Here is a 13425-nt window from a genome sequence, read left to right as displayed (position 1 = left end):
CGAGAAATCTGCTTAGGAAGTCCGAAATTCGATTCCGGTTCCATTTTAACGTATCGCAGGCATAATAATAGATTTGCATTCGCTATTTTCTTATTCTTATTTTTTTTCTATTTTCTGGGAACATTTAGCGATTTTTGTGGTCGTGAGCCGGTTTTGTGCGGAAGGGTATGACACAGATTACTCCGGAGACGGTTAACTCATTAAAAACAATTATTTCGACTGTTTTAGCTATAATTTACGTAAACGGTCGTGACACGAGGACTTCCTAGAGAGGTCTCCCATCCTAGCTCTGCCATCTCGCCAGAACGCTTAACTTCATGGTTCTGATTGGGCGAGAGCAGTGCTGCGTGTTGTCCATCGCCGCCCGCTCCACACGTACTCGAGGGATATAAGAATAAACATCCCACTCAATGTCGGGTGCGATCATACCAGCACTAATTCACCGAATCCAATCAGAACTGCGAAGTTAAGCGTGCTTGGGCCGGAGTGCTTGGGCGAGAGCAGTACTAGAATGGGTGACCCCCTGGGAAGTCCTCGTGTTGCACTCCTTTTCGTGTTTTTCTATTCTTGATTACTTGTTCACAGACGATTTTCGGCTCAAATCATCTGAATCTCGATCGGGACCATATAAGACATGTGAAATCAACGTAGCTCGGGCACTGCCGGATTTGGACAAAATTGCAGGCTAATTTGATTGTAAACGGGCAAACGAACGAGACTCATTACTCCGCAATGAGCTGGCGAGATTTTGCCGAATTCCTTCTCTAAAACCCTCTAATTTGCTATTTACCGCTTATGTTAAGCTTCTGTTTCTTCTTCTAATTTTTTTCTATTTTCGAGGAACATTTTGCGATTTTTGTGATCGTGAGTCGGTTCTGTGCGAAAGGGTATGACGCAGATTACTCCAGAGACGGTTAACTCATTAAAAACAATTATTTCGACTGTTTTAGCTATAATTTACGTAAACGGTCGGGACACGAGAACTTCCCAGGGAGGTGACCCATCCTAGCTCTGCCATCTCGCCGGAACGCTTAACTTCATGGTTCTGATTTGGCGAGAGTAGTGCCGCGTGTTGTCAATCGCCGCTCGCGCCACACGTACTCGTGGGATATAAAAATAAACATCCCACTCAATGTCGGTTGCGATCATACCAGTACTAATACACTGGATCCAATCAGAACTCCGAAGTTAAGCGTGCTTGGGTGAGAGCAGTACTAGGATGGGTTTCCCCCACTGGGAAGTCCTCGTGTTGCACCCCTTTTCGTGTTTTTCTATTTTTGATTTCTTGTTGACAGACGATTTTCGGCTCAAATCATCTGAATCACGATCGGGACCAGAAAATACATGTGAAATCACCGTAACTCGGGCACTACCGGATTTGGACAAAATAGTAGCCTAGTTTGATTGTAAACAGGCAAACGAACGAGACTCATTACTCCGCAATGAGCTGGAGAGATTTTAGCCCAATTCCTTCTCTAAGACCCTCTAATTTGCGATTTTCCGCTTCTGTTGAGCTTCTGTTTCCTCGAGAAATCCGCTTAGGAAGTCCGAAATTCGATTTCGTTCCATTTTATCATATCCCAGGCATAATAATAGCTTTACATTCGCTATTTTCTTCTTCTTATTTTTTTTTTATTTTCTGGGAACATTAAGCGATTTTTGTTGTCGTTATCCGGTTCTGTGCGGAAGGGTATGACGCAGATTACTCCGGAGACGGTTAACTCATTAAAAACAATAATTAAAAACAATTATTTACGTAATGGGTCGCGACACGAGGACTTCCCAGGGAGGTCACCCATCCTAGCTCTGTCATCGCGCCAGAACGCTTAACTTCATGGTTCTAATTCGGCGAGATCAGTGCCGCGTGTTGTCCATCGCCGCCCGCTTTACAAGTAATGTCGGGTGCGATCATACCAGCACTAATGCACCGGATCCATCAGAACTCCGAAGTTAAGCGTGCTTGGGCGAGAGCAGTACTAGGATGGTTGACCCCCTGGGAAGAACTCGTGTTGCACCCCTTTTCGTATTTTTCTATTTTTAATTACTTGTTGACAGACGATTTTCGGCTCAAATCATCTGAATTTCGATCAGGACAAGATAAGACATGTGAAATCAACATAGCTCGGGCACTGCCGGATTTGGAAAAAATTGTAGCCTAATTTGATTGTAAACGGGCAAATGAACGAGACTCATTACTTCGCAATGAGCTGGCGAGATTTTAGCCGAATTCCTTCTCTAAGACCCTCTAATTTGCGATTTTCCGCTTTGGTTAAGCTTTCGTTTCCTCGATAAATCCGCTTAGGAAGTTCGAAACTCGATTTCGATTCCATTTTATCGTATCCCAGGCATATTAATAGTTTTACATTCGCTATTTTATTCTTCTTTTTTTTTTATTTCTGGAAACATTTAGCGATTTTGTTGTCGTTAGCCTGTTCTGTTTGGAAGGGTATGACGCAGATTACTCCGGAGGCGGTTAACCTCATTAAAAACAATTATTTCGACTGTTTTATCCATAATTTACTTAAACGATCGCGACACGAGGTCTTCCCAGGGAGGTCACTCATCCTAGCTCTGCCATCTCGCCAGAACGCTTAACTTCATGGTTCTGATTGGGCGAGAGCAGTGCCGCGTGTTGTCCATTGCCGCTCGCGCAACACGTACTCGAGGGATATAGGAATAAACACCCCACTCAATGTCGGTTGCGACCATACCAGTACTAATGCACTGGATCCAATCAGAACTCCGAAGTTAAGCGTGCTTGGGCTAGTAGTACTAGGATGGGTGACCACCTGGGAAGTCCTCGTGTTGGAACCCTTTTCGTGTTTTTCTATTTTTGATTACTTGTCACAGACGATTTTTGGCTCAAATCATCTGAATCACGATCGGGACCAGATAAGACATGTAAAATCAACGTAGCTCGGGCTCTGCCAGATTTGGACAAAATTGTAGCCTAATTAGATTGTAAACGGGCAAACGAACGAGACTCATTACTCCGCAATGAGTTGGCAATATTTTAGCCGAATTCCTTCTCTAAGACCCTCTAATATGCGATTTTCCGCTTTTGTTAAGCTTCCGTTTCCTCGAGTAATCCGCTTAGGAAGTCCGAAATTCAATTCCGGTTCCATTTTATCTTATCCCAGGCATAATAATAACTTTAAATTCGCTATTTTTTTTTCCTATTTTTTTTTCTATTTTCTAGGAACATTTAGCGATTTTTGTTGTCGTGAGCCGGTTCTGTGCGGAAGGGTATGACGCAGATTACTCCGGAGACGGTTAACTCATTAAAAACAATTAGTTCGATTGTTTTATCCATAATTTACGTAAAAGGTCGCGACACGAGGACTTCCCAGGGAGGTCACCCATCCTAGCTCTACCATCGCGCCAGAACGCTTAACTTCATTGTTCTGATTGAGCGAGAGCAGTGCTATAATGATCATGGGCCATTAGGCTGAACCAACAAAGGCCTCGGCCCATACCCACGCACCACTACAGTTCATGGGTCGTTAGGATAGTCCAGCATGGGCCTCGGCCCATGCCAATGCACCGTCACTCATAGAATATCTCACCCCTGGTAAGTGGTTTCTTTCGCCTTCCCCAACACTTGAACCCAGGACCTCCAGGCTTATGTACCTAGATTCCTAAGTGTTGATACCAGTTGAGAATTTAGTCTTTTTATATTATTTTAGCCCTTATGAACCACGACTCAACCCCCGTGAACCATTTTTTCAATTTTCCCAAGTTTTAAAAACCCTAATGACCCAAAATCTTCGACCTAGAGCCATCTCTTGATTTTCACGAGTTACCCCCCGAACCATGTTGATCCAAAACTTGACCAACATCCTAAAGTACGCTACTGGGCCCAAAGATCCCATGGAAAACAGCCCAAACCAAAAAACAAGCTCCATACTCCTCTACCATAAGATGGCCAAGAAATCCTTGTTGGACAAGGACTCTTGATTAAGCTTCCCTGCATCTACCAACGAACCCAGCCACTGAACCAACCTGTTGTGCACCCGCTAAGGACCCTAAGGACTCGACCTGACCCAGCCCAAGCCCCCTGGACCATGCCCACCAGCCTGCAACAAGCCCAGAACCCTGCACGCAATTCCCCTTGATTCTCCGGTGGGAGTCATAGCTTGCTAGGACTCCTTCCCAGCCCTTGAGCGCGAGTCCTAGCATGGCTAGGACTCTATCCCTAACTCACCCACGACCTTGGCTAACCCCTGGAACCAGCCAAGCATGCCTAGCCCCTGCAACAATAAAACCTAACCCCTTTGCTCCATGACAGCAAGTTGCTGCACAGCTTGTGTTCTATTGCATGTGTGGTGTTAAGGTGATTATCTAGGACTCTAAATCCCGCGTAAAATCATGCCTAAACATAACCTATATCATGGCAGCCCGTATATACATGTAAACGACAAAAGTTTGAATCAAAATCATGCTTGGAATTTCATGGATTGCATAAAAACGAAAATAATTCAAAGTGTCACTTGTTTCCCAAAATTTTCATGCATAAAAATATAATATGATGTGATGATAGTTTGAAGGGAAGAATAGGTGTGCCTATGCGTAATTTACGCATGAAAAAACCGTTGACGATGACGAAGAACGGAGCAAGAACCTTGGCTAAGACTTTCCCTTGGCAATGCTCGAAAGTTTGCCTCGATTTTTAAGCATGTGTGTGCCGTGTAATCTAGGTACTTTCAGAAGAGTGGCCGTGTCCTTTTGAAAGAATCGTAGGGTTATGGGAAAGGTTTACATATTATATACTTAATTAAACACTAACAAGGCTTTAGGCCTAATAAGCCCCTAATTAAGCCAATTAGTCTATATTATAATTAATTAAAATATTAGTAATGTTTTGGTAAAAATAGTTTGGAATTAAATAGCCGGATTGCCAAAAAGTTCGTATTTTTTTATTGAAAAACCCACACGGATAAAATTTACGTTCCGGCATATAAAATAAACATGCAAGTATCGAAATTTAAGGGACCAAAATGCAATATTTCGAAAGATTTGGGACCTAAGGGCAATTTACGAACGTTTAAAGGGCTGAATCAGAATTTTCGAAATAATATAAGGATTTATTTGTTGTCCATCGCCGCCCGCTCCACACGTACTCGAGGTATATAATAATAACATCCCAATCAATGTCGGGTGCGATCATACCAGCACTAATGCACCGGATCCCATCAGAACTCCGGAGTTAAACGTGCTTGGCGAGAGCAGTACTATGATGGGTGAACCCCTGGGAAGTCCTCGTGTTGCACCTCTTTTCGTGTTAATCTATTTTTGATTACTTGTTGACAGACGATTTTCGATTCAAATCATCTGAATTTCGATCGGGACCAGATAAGACATGTGAAATCAACGTAGCTCGGGCACTGCCGGATTTGGAACAAAATTGTAGCCTAATTTGATTGTAAACGGGCAAACGAACGAGACTCATTTCTCCGCATTGATCTGGCGAGATTTTAGGCCGAATTCCTTCTTTAAGACCCTCTAATTTGCGATTTTCCGCTTCTGTTAAGCTTCCGTTTCCTCGAGAAATCCGCTTAGGAAGTCCGAAATTCGATTCCATTCCATTTTATCGTATCCCAGGCATAATAATAGCTTTACATTCGCTATTTTCTTCTTCTTATTTTTTTTCTATTTTCTGGGAACATTTTTGTTGTCGTGAGCCGGTTCTGTGCGGAAGGGTATGACGCAGATTACTCCGGAGACGGTTAAAATCATTAAAATAATTATTTCGACCGTTTTTTCCAATATTTACATAAACAGTCGCGACACGAAGACTTCTCAGGGAGGTCACCAATCCTCCCTCTGCCATCGCGCCAGAACGCTTAACTTCATGGTTCTGATTGGGCGAGAGTAGTGCCGCTTGTTGTCCATCGCCGCCCGCTCCACACGTACTCGAGGTATATAATAATAAACATCCCAATCAATGTCGGGTGCGATCATACCAGCACTAATGCACCGGATCCCATCAGAACTCCGGAGTTAAACGTGCTTGGGCGAGAGCAGTACTATGATGGGTGAACCCCTGGGAAGTCCTCGTGTTGCACCTCTTTTCGTGTTAATCTATTTTTGATTACTTGTTGACAGACGATTTCGGTTCAAATCTTCTGAATCTCGATCGACACCAGATAAGACATGTGAAATCAACGTAGCTCGGGCTCTGCCGGATTTGAACAAAATTGTAGGCTAATTTGATTGTAAACGGGCAAACGAACGAGACTCATTACTCCGCAATGAGCTAGCGAGATTTTTAGCCGAATTCCTTCTTAAACCCTCTAATTTGCGATTTTCCGCTTCTGTTAAGCTTCCGTTTCCTCGAGAAATCTGTTTAGCAAGTTCTAAATTCGATTTCTGTTTCATTTTATCGTATTCCAGGCATAATAATAGCTTACATTCGTTATTTTCTTCATCTTATTTTTTTTCAATTTTCTGGGAACATTTAGCGATTTTTGTTGTCGTGAGCCGGTTTTGTGCGGAAGGGTATGACGCAGATTACTCCGGAGATGGTTAACTCATTAAAAACAATTATTTCAACAGTTTTAGCGATAATTAATGTAAAAGATCACGACACAAGGACATTCCAGTGAGGTCACCCATCCTAGCTCTGCAATCGTGCAAGAACTCTTAACTTCATGGTTCTGTTGGGCGAGAGCAGTGCTGCGTGTTGTCCATCGCCGCCCGCATCCACTCGTACTCGAGGGATATAAGAATAAACATCTCACTCAATGCCGGGTGCGATCATACGAGCACTAATGCACCGGATCCCATCAGAACTTCGAAGTTAAGCGTGCTTGGGCGACAGCGCAGTACTAGGATGGGTGACCCCCGGGGAAGTCCTCGTGTTGCACCCCTTTTCTTGTTTTTCTATTTTTGATTACTTGTTGACAGACGATTTTCGGCTCAAATCATCTGAATCTTGATCGGCACCAGATAAGACATGTGAAATCAACGTAGCTCGGGCTCTGCCGGATTTGGACAAAATTGTAGCCTAATTTGATTGTAAATGGGCAAAACGAATGAGACTCATTACTCTGCAATGAGTTGGCGAGATTTTATCCGAATTCCTTCTTTAAGAACCTCTAATTGGCGATTTTCCTCTTCTGTTAAGCTTTCGTTTCCTCGAGAAATCCGTTTAGGAAGTCCGAAATTCGATTCTGATTCCATTTTATCGTATCCGAGGCATAATAATAGCTTTACATTCGCTATTTTCTTCTTCTTATTTTTTTCAATTTTCTGGGAACATTTAGCGATTTTTGTTGTCGTGAGCCGGTTCTGTGCGGAAGGGTATGATGCAGATTACTCCGGAAATGGTTTACTCATTAAAAACAATTATTTTTACTGTTTAAGCTAGAATTTACGTAAACTTCGCCGACACGAGAAACTTTCCAGGGGAGGTCACCCATCCTAGCTCTGGCATCTCGCCAGAACGCTTAACTTCATGGTTCTGATTGGCGAGAGCAGTGCCGCGTGTTGTCCATGCCGCGCGCAGCCACACGTACTCGAGGGATATAAGAATAAACATCCCACTCAATGTCGGGTGCGATCATACCAGAACTAATGCACCGGATCCATCAGAACTACTAAGTTAAGCGTGCTTGGGGGAGAGCAGTACTAGGATGGGTGACCCCTTAGGTAGTCCCTCGTGTTGCACCCCTTTTCGTGTTTTTTCTATTTTTGATTACTTGTTGACAGACGATTTTCGGCTCAAATCATCTGAATCTGGATCACGAACAGATAGACATGTGAAATCAACGTAGCTCGGGCACTGCCGGATTGGGACAAAATTGTAGGGCTAATTCGATTTTAAACGGGCAAACGAAGGAGTCTCATTACTCCGCAATGAGCTGGAGAGATTTTAGCTGAATTCCTTCACTAAGACCCTCTAATTTGCGATTTTCCGCTTCGTTTAAGCTTCCGTTTTCCTCGAGAAATCCGCTTAGGAAGTCGAAAATTCGATTCCGTTCCATTTTAATCGTATCCCAGGCATACTAATAGATTTAGCATTCCGCTATATTTCTTCTTCTTATTTGTTTTTTCTATTTTCTGGGAACATTTATCGATTTTTTGTTGTCGTGAGCCGGTTTCTGTGCGAAAGGGTATGACGCAGATTACTCCGGAGACGGTTAACTCATTAAAACAATTATTTCGACTGTTTTATCCATAATTTACGTAAACGGTCGCGACACGAGGTCTTCCCAGGGAGGGTCACCCATCCTAGCTCTGCCATCGCGCTAGAACGCTTAACTTCATGGTTCTGATTGGGCGAGAGCAGTGCCGCGTGTTGTCCATCGCCCCTCGAAGGGTGACCCCCTGGGAAGTTCCTCGTGTTGCACCCATTTTCCTTTTTTTCTATTTTGATTATTTGTTCACAGACGATTTTCGGCTCAAATCATCTGAATCTCGATCGGGACCAGATAAGACATGTGAAATCAACGTAGCTCGGGCACTGCCGGATTTGGAACAAAATTGCAGGTTAATTTGATTGTAGCTAACGGGCAAACGAACGAGACTCATTACTCCCGCAATGAGCTGGCGAGATTTTGCCGAATTCCGTCTCTAAAACCCTCTAATTGGCTATTTACCGCTTATGTTAAGCTTCTGTTTCCTCCTCGAAATCCGCTAGGAAGTCTGAAATTCGTTCCGGTTCCATTTTATCGTATCCAGGCATAATAATAGCTTTACATTCGCTATTTTCTTCTTCTAATTTTTTTAATATTTTCTGAGAACATTTAGCGATTTTTGTTGTCTTGAGCAGGTTCTGTGCGGAAGGGTACGCATATCTAACTCCCGGAGACGGTTAAATCATTAAAAAAAATTATTTCGACAGTTTTATCCATATTTACGTAAACGTTCGCGACACAAGGACTTCCCAGGGAGGTCACCCATCCAGCGCTGGCAATCGCACCAGAACGCTTAACTTCATGGTTCTGATTGGGCGAGAACAGTGTCGCGTGTTGTCCATCGCCGCCCGCGTCCACACGTACTCGAGGGATATAAGAATAAACATCCCACTCAATGTCGGGTGTGATCATACCAGCACTAATGCATCGGATCCCATCAGAACTCCGAAGTTAAGCGTGCTTGGGCGAGAGCAGTACTAGGGTGGGCGACCCCCTTGGAAGTCCTCGTGTTGCACCCTTTTCGTGTTTTTTCTATTTTGATTACTTGTTGACAGATGATTTTCGCTCAAATCATCTGAATCACGATCGGGACCAGATAAGACATGTGAAATCAACGTAGCTCGGGCACTGCAAGGATTTGGACAAAATTGAAGCCTAATTTTATTGTAAACGGGAAAACGACGAGACTTATTACTCTGCAATGAGCTGGCGAGATTTTGGCCGAATTCCATCTCTAAGACCCTCTTATTTGCGATTTTCCGCTTCTGTTAAGCTTCCGTTTCCTCCAGAAATCCGCTTAGCAAGTTCTAAATTCGATTCTGTTCCATTTTATCGTATCCAGGCATAATAATAGCTTTATTGCTATTTTCTTTCTAATTTTTTTTTCTATTTTCTGGGAATATTTACGATTTTGTTGTCTTGAGCAGTTCTGTGCGGAAGGGTATGACCATATTACTCCGGAGATGGTTACTCATTAAAAACAATTATTTGACTGTTTTATCTATAATTTACGTAAACGGTCGCGACACGAGACTTCCAGGGGTCACCCATCCTACCTGCCATCGCGCCAGAACGCTTAACTTCATGGTTCTGATTGGGCGAGAGAAGTGCCGCGTGTTGTCCATCGCCGTCCGCGCCACACGTACTCGAGGGATAAAGAAAAACATCCCACTCAATGTCGGGAGCGATCATACCAGCACTAATGCACCGGATCCCATCAGAACTCCGAAGTTAAGCGTGCTTGGGCGAGTGCAGTACTAGTGTTACACCTCTTTTCGTGTTTTTCTATTTTTGATTACTTGTAAGACGATTTTTGGCTCAAATCTTCTGAATCTCGATCGGACCAGATAAGATATGTGAAATCAACGTAGCTCGGGCAATGCCGGATTTGACAAAATTGTGCTAATTTGATTGTAAACGGGCAAACGAACGACTCATTTCTCCGTAATGAGCTGGCGAGATTTTAGCCGAATTCTTTCTCTAAGACCCTCTAATTTGCGATTTTCCGCTTCTGTTAAGCTTCTGTTTCCTCGAGAAATCCGCTTAGAAAGTCGAAATTCGATTCCGGTTCATTTTATCGTATCCAGGCATAATAATAGCTTTACATTCGCTATTTCTTCTTCTTATTTTTTTTCTATTTTGGAACATTTAGCGATTTTTGTGTCGTGAGCCGGTTCTGCGGAAGGTTGATGCAGATTACTCGGAGACGGTTAACTCATTAAAAACAATTATTTCGACTGTTTTAGCTATAATTTACGTAAACGGTCGCGACACGAGGACTTCCAGGGAGGTCACCCATCCTAGCTCTGCCATCGCGCCAGAACGCTTAACTTCATGGTTCTGATTGGGCAGAGCAGTGCCGTGTTGTCCATCACCGCCCGCGCCACACGTACTCGAGGGATATAAGGATAAAATCCCACTTAACGTCGGGAGCGATCATACCAGCACTACTGCACCGGATCCCATCAGAACTCCGAAGTTAAGCATGCTTGGGCGAGTGCAATACTAGGATGATTGACCCCCTGGGAAGTCCTCGTGTTACACCTTTTTTCGTGTTTTTCTATTTTTGATTAATTTGTAATAGGCGATTTTGGCTAAAATCTTCTGAATCTCGATCGGACCAGATAAGTATGTGAAATCAACGTAGCCCGGGCACTGCCGGATTTGGACAAAATTGTAGCCTAATTTGATTGTAAACGGGCAAACGAACGTTACTCATTACTCCGCAATAAGCTGGCGAGATTTTAGCCGAATTCCTTCTCTAAGACCCTCTAATTTGCGATTTTCCGCTTCTGTTAAGCTTCCGTTCTCCTCGAGAAATCCGCTTAGGATGTTCGAAAATTCGATTCCGGTTCGCCAGAACGCTTAACTTCATGGTTCTGATTGGGCGAGAGCAGTGCTGCGTGTTGTCCATCGCCGCACGCTCCACACGTACTCGAGGGATATAAGAATAACATCCCACTCAATGTCGGGTGCGATCATACCAGCACTAATACACCGGATCCCATCGGAACTCCGAGGTTAAGCGTGCTTGGGCGATAGCAGTACTAGGACGGGTGACCCCCTTGGAAGTCCTCGTGTTGCACCCCTTTTCCGTGTTTTTCGATTTTGATTACTTGTTTACAGACGATTTTCGGCTCAAATCATCTGAATCACGATCGGGACCAGATAAGACATGTGAAATAAACGTAGCTCGGGCACTGCCGGATTCTGAAAAATTGTAGCCTAATTTGATTGTAAACAGGCAAACGAACGAGACTCATTACTCCGCAATGAGCTGGCGAGATTTTAGCCGAATTCTTTTCTAAGACACTCTAATTTGCGATTTTCCGCTTCTGTTAGCTTCTGTTTTCTCAAAAAATCCGTTTAGAAAGTTTGAAATTCGAATTCCGGTTCCATTTTAATCGTATCCCAGGCATAATAATAGCTTACATTCGCTCTTTTCCTCCTTCTTATTTTTTTTCTATTTTCTGGGAACATTTAGCGATTTTTGTTGTCGTGAGCCGGTTCTATCCGGAAGTGTATGAAGCAGATTACTCCGGAGACTGTTGACTCATTAAAAACAATTATTTCGACTGTTTTAGCTATAATTTACGTAAACGATCGCGACACGAGGACTTCCTTGGGAGGTAATTCATCCTAGCTCTGCATCGCGCTAGAACGCTTAACTTCTTGGTTCTAATTGGGCGAGAACAGTGTCGCGTGTTGTCCATCGCCGCCCCGCTCACACGTACAAAAGGGATATTAGAATAAACATCCCACTCAATATCGGGTGTGATCATACCATCACTAATGCACCGGATCCCATCGGAACTCCGAAGTTAAGCGTGCTTGGGCGAGAGCAGTACTAGGTTAGGTGACCCCCTGGGAAGTTCCTCGTGTGCACCCCTTTTCGTGTTTTTAAATTTTTGATTGATTACTTGTTCACAGATGATTTCGGCTCAAATCATCTAAATCTCGATCGGGACCACATAAGACATGTGAAATCAACGTAGCTCGGGCACTGCTAGATTTGGACAAAATTGTAGGCTAATTTGATTGTAAAACGGGCAAACGAACGAGACTCATTACTGCGCAATGAGGCGGCGAGATTTATATCCGAATTCTTTTCTAAGACCCTGTAATTTGCGATTTACCGCTTCTGTTTCCTCGAGAAATCCACTTAGGAAGTTGAAATTCGATTTTTGTTCCATTTTATCGTATCTCGGCATAATAATAGCTTTAAATTCGATATTTTCTTCTTCCCATTTTTTTTCTATTTTTTGGGAATATTTAGCGATTTTGTTGTCATGAGCCTGTTCTGTGCGGAAGGGTATGACGCAGATTACTCCGGAGACGGTTAACTCATTAAAAACAATTATTTCGACTGTTTTATCCATAATTTCCTTAAACGGTCGCGACACGAAGACTTCTCAAGGAGGTCACCCATCCTAGCTCTGCCATCGCGCCAGAACGCTTAACTTCATGGTTCTGATTGGGCAGAGCAGTGCCGCATGTTGTCCATCGCCGCCCGCTCCACACGTACTCGAGGGCATATAAGAATAAAGATCCCACTCAATGTCAGCAGCGATCATACCAGCACTAATGCACCGGATCCCATCAGAACTCCGAAGTTAAGCGTGCTTGGGCGAGACCAGTACTAGAAGGGGCGACTCCCTGGGAAGTCCTCGTGTTGCACCTCTTTTCGTGTTTTTCTATTTTTGATTATTTGTTGACAGACGATTTTCGGCTCAAATCATCTGAATCTCGATCGGGACCAGATAGACATGTGAAACCAACGTAGCTCGGGCACTGACGGATTTGGACAAAATTGTAGGCTAATTTGATTGTCAACGGGCAAACGAACGAGACTCATTGTTTCGCAATGAGCTGGCGAGATTTTTGCCGAATTCCTTCATTAAGACCCTCTAATTTCCGATTTACCGCTTCTGTTAAGCTTCCGTTTCCTCGAAAAATCCACTTAGGAAGTTTGAAATTCGATTCCAGTTTCTTTTTATCATATCCCAAGCATAATATAGCTTTAGCTTCGCTATTTCTTCTTCTTAATTTTTTTCTATTTTTTGGGAACATTTATCGATTTATGTTGTTGTGAGCCGGTTCTGTGCGGAAGGGTATGACGCAGATTACTCCAGAGACGGTTAACTCATTAAAAACAATTATTTCGACTGTTTTAGCCATAATTTACGTAAACGGTCGCGACACGAGGACTTACCAGGGAGTCACCCATCCTAGCTCTGCCATCGCGCCAGAACGCTTAACTTCATGGTTCTGATTGGGCGTAGCAGTG

The 13425-nt window shown here is 43.5% G+C and overlaps 9 non-coding genes and 5 pseudogenes across 9 annotated transcripts; all 14 read left to right on the top strand.

Annotated features, from left to right (window-relative positions):
- Positions 1-415: 415 nt before the first annotated feature.
- LOC142509807 (5S ribosomal RNA) lies at positions 416-548 on the top strand (annotated as a pseudogene).
- A 589-nt stretch (positions 549-1137) lies between these two features.
- LOC142510734 (5S ribosomal RNA) lies at positions 1138-1258 on the top strand (annotated as a pseudogene).
- Positions 1259-1900: 642 nt separating this feature from the next.
- Positions 1901-2018, top strand: LOC142515434 (5S ribosomal RNA). The gene has a single exon (XR_012811279.1). It is a non-coding gene; the product is annotated as a 5S ribosomal RNA (ribosomal RNA).
- A 679-nt stretch (positions 2019-2697) lies between these two features.
- On the top strand, positions 2698-2814 carry LOC142509194 (5S ribosomal RNA). Its single transcript, XR_012807379.1, has one exon. It is a non-coding gene; the product is annotated as a 5S ribosomal RNA (ribosomal RNA).
- A 2341-nt stretch (positions 2815-5155) lies between these two features.
- On the top strand, positions 5156-5273 carry LOC142508783 (5S ribosomal RNA). Its single transcript, XR_012806986.1, has one exon. It is a non-coding gene; the product is annotated as a 5S ribosomal RNA (ribosomal RNA).
- A 676-nt stretch (positions 5274-5949) lies between these two features.
- On the top strand, positions 5950-6068 carry LOC142515558 (5S ribosomal RNA). The gene has a single exon (XR_012811397.1). It is a non-coding gene; the product is annotated as a 5S ribosomal RNA (ribosomal RNA).
- A 680-nt stretch (positions 6069-6748) lies between these two features.
- On the top strand, positions 6749-6869 carry LOC142508741 (5S ribosomal RNA). The gene has a single exon (XR_012806944.1). It is a non-coding gene; the product is annotated as a 5S ribosomal RNA (ribosomal RNA).
- A 684-nt stretch (positions 6870-7553) lies between these two features.
- On the top strand, positions 7554-7672 carry LOC142512457 (5S ribosomal RNA; annotated as a pseudogene).
- Positions 7673-9038: 1366 nt separating this feature from the next.
- LOC142514268 (5S ribosomal RNA) lies at positions 9039-9157 on the top strand. The gene has a single exon (XR_012810170.1). It is a non-coding gene; the product is annotated as a 5S ribosomal RNA (ribosomal RNA).
- Positions 9158-9818: 661 nt separating this feature from the next.
- On the top strand, positions 9819-9910 carry LOC142512891 (5S ribosomal RNA; annotated as a pseudogene).
- Positions 9911-10566: 656 nt separating this feature from the next.
- LOC142510819 (5S ribosomal RNA) lies at positions 10567-10685 on the top strand (annotated as a pseudogene).
- Positions 10686-11108: 423 nt separating this feature from the next.
- Positions 11109-11227, top strand: LOC142506274 (5S ribosomal RNA). The gene has a single exon (XR_012804570.1). It is a non-coding gene; the product is annotated as a 5S ribosomal RNA (ribosomal RNA).
- Positions 11228-11908: 681 nt separating this feature from the next.
- On the top strand, positions 11909-12027 carry LOC142510207 (5S ribosomal RNA). The gene has a single exon (XR_012808332.1). It is a non-coding gene; the product is annotated as a 5S ribosomal RNA (ribosomal RNA).
- Positions 12028-12700: 673 nt separating this feature from the next.
- On the top strand, positions 12701-12819 carry LOC142506769 (5S ribosomal RNA). Its single transcript, XR_012805049.1, has one exon. It is a non-coding gene; the product is annotated as a 5S ribosomal RNA (ribosomal RNA).
- Positions 12820-13425: the final 606 nt, after the last annotated feature.

The sequence above is a fragment of the Primulina tabacum genome, chromosome 10 (genome assembly GCF_025594145.1).
Source record: "Primulina tabacum isolate GXHZ01 chromosome 10, ASM2559414v2, whole genome shotgun sequence".
Classification (NCBI taxonomy): domain Eukaryota; kingdom Viridiplantae; phylum Streptophyta; class Magnoliopsida; order Lamiales; family Gesneriaceae; genus Primulina; species Primulina tabacum.
The sequence above is the reverse complement of the archived record's forward strand: the minus strand, read 5'-3'. Positions and strand labels throughout refer to the sequence as shown.